This window comes from Dendrobates tinctorius, unplaced genomic scaffold, assembly GCF_039654945.1.
Source record: "Dendrobates tinctorius isolate UK_male_01 unplaced genomic scaffold, ASM3965494v1 ptg000003l, whole genome shotgun sequence".
NCBI classification, from domain to species: Eukaryota; Metazoa; Chordata; class Amphibia; order Anura; family Dendrobatidae; genus Dendrobates; species Dendrobates tinctorius.
The window spans coordinates 342,514-346,852 of record NW_027361671.1 but is presented as its reverse complement, the minus strand read 5'-3'; positions in this window follow the sequence as shown (position 1 = coordinate 346,852).

Below are 4,339 nucleotides of genomic sequence, written 5' to 3'. Positions count from 1 at the left end.
TAAATAAATAAAAAAAAGAATATTCCCTAATAAATTAATTTTTTGGAAATAAAAAAACAAACAATAAAAGTACACATATTTGGTATCGCCGTGTCCGTAACGACATGCCCTATAAAAGTGTCCCACTAGTTAACCCATTTTTTGGACCCCTTAAAAAATAATAAAAAACAAAGCAAAAAATAATGCTTTATCATCATACCGCTGAACAAAAAGTGCAATAACGCGCGATCAAAAAGACAAATATAAATAACCATGGTACCGCTGAAAACGTCATCTTGTCCCGCAAAAAACGGGCTGCCACACAGCATCATCAGAGAAAAAATAAAAAAGTTATAGCTCGCAGAATAAAGCGATGCAAAAATAATTACTTTTTATAAAAAATTGTTTTCATTGCATAAAAGTGCCAAAATATAAAAAAAGACATAAATGAGGTATCGCTGTAACCGTACTGACCCGAAGAACAAAACCGCTCTATTAATTTTACCACACGCGGAACGGTGTAAACGCACCCCCCAAAAGAAATTCATGAAATGCTGGTTTTTGTTCATTCTAAGTTCCAAAAATCGGAGTAAAAAGTGATGTCACGTTCCCAAAAGTTGTACCAATAAAAACGTCAACTCGTCCCGCAAAAAATAAGACCTCACATGACTCGGTGGGTCAGAATATGGAAACATGATAGCTCTCAAAATGTGGTGATGCAAAAACAATTATTACAATAAAAAGCGTCTTTTAGCGTGCGAAAGCTGCCAAACATAAAAACCCGACATAAATAGTAAATCAAACCCCCCTTTATCACCCCCTTAGTTAGGGAAAAATAATTTAAAAAAATGTATTTATTTCCTTTTTCCCATTAGGGTTAGGGCTAGGGTTGAGGCTGAGATTAGGGTTAGAGGTGTGTTAGGGTTGGCGTTAGAATTGGGGGGTTTCCACTGTTTAGGCACATCAGGGGCTCTCCAAATGCAACATGGCATCTGATCTCAATTCCAGCCAATTCTGTGCTGAAAAAGTCAAACGGTGCTCCTTCCCTTCCAAGCTCTGCCATGCGCCCAAACAGTGGTTTAGCCCCACATATGGGGTATCAGCCTACTGATGACAATTTGTAAAACTTTTGGGGTCCAATTTCTCCTGTTACCCTTGGGAAAATAAAAAATTGGGGGCAAAAATATAATTTTTGTGGAAAAAAAATATGATTTTTTTATTTTTCTAGCTCTACGTTATAAACTTCTGTGAAGCACTTGGGGGTTCAAAATGCTCACCACACATCTAAATAAGTTCCTTGGGGGGTCTAGTTTCCAAAATGGGGGTCACTTGTGGGGGTTTTAACAGATTAGGCACATCAGAGGCTCTCCAAACGCGACATGACACCCGCAGACCATTCCATCAAAGTCTGCATTCCAAAACGTCACTACTTCCCTTCCGAGCCCCGACGTGTGCCCATACAGTAGTTTTCTCCCACATATGGGATATCACCGTACTCAGGACAAATTGGACAACAACGTTTTGCGGTCCAATTTCTCCTGTTACCCTTGGGAAAATAAAAAAATTGGGGACTAAATGATCATGTTTGTGGAAAAAATATGATTTTTTTATTTTCACGCCCGGGTGTTATAAACTTCTGTAAAGCATTTGGGGAAATAAAAATTGGAGGTGAAAAGATCATTTTTTTGTGGAAAAATATGATTTTTTAATTTTACGGCTGTACGTTATAAACTTCTGTGAAGCCCTTGGGGGTTCAAAGTGCTCACCACACATCTAGATAAGTTCCTTGGGGGGGTCTAGTTTCCAAAATGGTGTCATTTGTGGGGGGTTTCCAATGTTTTGGCACATCAGGGGCTTTCCAAACGCGACATGGCGTCCGATCTCAATTCCAGCCAAAAAAGTCAAATGTCGCTGCTTCCCTTCCAAGCTCTGTCATGCGCCCAAATAGTGGTTTACCCCCACATGTGGGGTATCAGCGTACTCAGGACAAATTGCACAATAACTTTTGGTGTCCTGTTACCCTTGGGAAAATAAAAATTGGGGATGAAAAGATCATTTTTGTGGAAAAAATATGATTTTTTAATTGTACGGTTGTAAGTTATAAACTTCTATTAAGCCCTTGGGGGTTCAAAGTGCTCACCACATATCTAGATAAGTTCTTTGGGGAGTCTAGTTTCCAAAATGGGGTCACTTGTAGGGGGTTTCCACTGTTTAGGCACATCAGGAGCTCTCCAAACGTGACATGGCGTACTATCTGAATTCCAGCCAATTTTGCAGTGAAAAAGTCAAACGGCGCTCCTTCCCTTCCGAGCTCTGCTATGTGCCGAAACAGTGGTTCCCCCCCACATATCAGGTATCAACGTACTGAGGACAAATTGCACAATAACTTTTGCAGTCAAATTTCTCCTGTTACCCTTGGTAAAATAAAAAAATTGAGCCTGAAATAATTTTTTTTGTGAAAAAAAGTTAAATGTTCATTTTTTTTAAACATTAAAAAAATTCCTGTGAAACACCTGAAGGGTTAATAAACATCTTAAATGTGGTTTTGAGTACCTTGAGAGGTGCAGTTTTTAGAATGTTGTCACATTTGGTTATTTTCTATCATATAGACCCCTCAAAGTGACTTCAAATGTGATGTGGTCCCTAAAAATAAAATGGTGTTGTAAAAATGAGAAATCGCTGGTCAACTTTTAACCCTTAATGGTCATTAACGTGCAAACCACCATTGAGGGTTAAGGGGTTACCCCATACAAGAAATAAATACAGCCGTGACTAGACCACATATTACCACATAAAAGGAACAAATAACGCCACACCATGAACAAACAAGAGAGAAATACAGCCACACAGTGACCAGACAACATATTACCACCACATAGTGACTGAACACTGATCATGAATTAAAATTACAAAACTAACAACACTGTTATTACCACCAGTGACATAATACACTGGAGCTCTGTATAAATGTCAGTGTACAGGTAATACAGGGATCACCAGTGACATTATACAGAAGAGCCCTGTATATAGGGTATAGTGTACAAGTAATACAGTGATCACCAGTGACATTATACACAGGAGCTCTATATATAGTGTACAGGTAATACAGTGATCTCCAGTGACATTAAACACAGGAGCCCTGTATATAGGGTATAGTGTACAGTGATCACCAGTGACATATTACACAGGAGCTCTGTATATAATGTCAGTGTACAAGTAATACAGTGATCACCAGTGACATTATACACAGGAGCTCTGTATATAGTGTACAGGTAATACAGTGATCTCCAGTGACATATTACACAGTAGCTCTGTATATAGTGTCAGTGTACAGGTAATACAGTGATCCCCAGTGACATTACACACAGGAGCTCTGTATATAGTGTATAATGTACAGGTAAGAGATACAAAGCAGCAATGGAGTAGCCATAAGCCACAAGAATGGAATAAAACAAAATAAAATTTATTGAATACAATACATAAAACATTGAATAACAATATAGAAAAATATAGGTCTTATAGCACTTATAGCAAAGTAGGAACATAAGCACAAGGGGGATGTTCCCATCCATCAAAAAATAATAACCACGGGACCAAAATTCCCCAGTTACTATGGTGATATGTATGGGTAATGGGTAATGAATATAGATTGGCACAAAAATAAATATAGCTTAAAAAGATATATTAAGTGAATATAGAAATGAAGGTTAAAAGACAAAAGAAGTGAATGTTCTATCCTTAGATGTGTCAGTATGATATGTCTAAATTATGTAAGTTGCGGGTCACAGTATTGATTTGTGACCATCTGTGACTTGGGTTACAGGTGGGAACTTATGCATTATATTTGGTTTCATTATCTTTGATGATACTCTCTAAATCTGCAAAACCTGCAATCGGTATCATACTGACACATATAAACATAGCACATTCACTTCTTTTGTCATGGAACAGTGGTGAACCTTCCCAAGAGGTCACAAAAGACCCCACAACAACATCAAAAGAAGTGTAGGCCTCACTTGCCTCAGTTAAGGTCAGTGTTCATGACTCCACCATAACAAAGAGACTGGGCAAAAGTGGTCTGCATTGCAGAGTTATAAGACGAAAACCACTGCTAAGCTATAAAAACATGAAAGCTCATCTCAGTTTTGCCAGAAAACAGCTTGATGATCCCCAAGACTGAATACTCTGTGAACTCACGAGGCAAAAGTTTAACCTTTTGGAAGATGTCTATCCCATTACATCTGGTGTTGAAGTAACACAGGCTTTCAATCAAAAAACATCATACCAACAGTAAAATATGGTGGCCGTAGTGTGATTGTCAGTGGCTGTATTGCATTTTCCATGCACTGAGACGTTCATG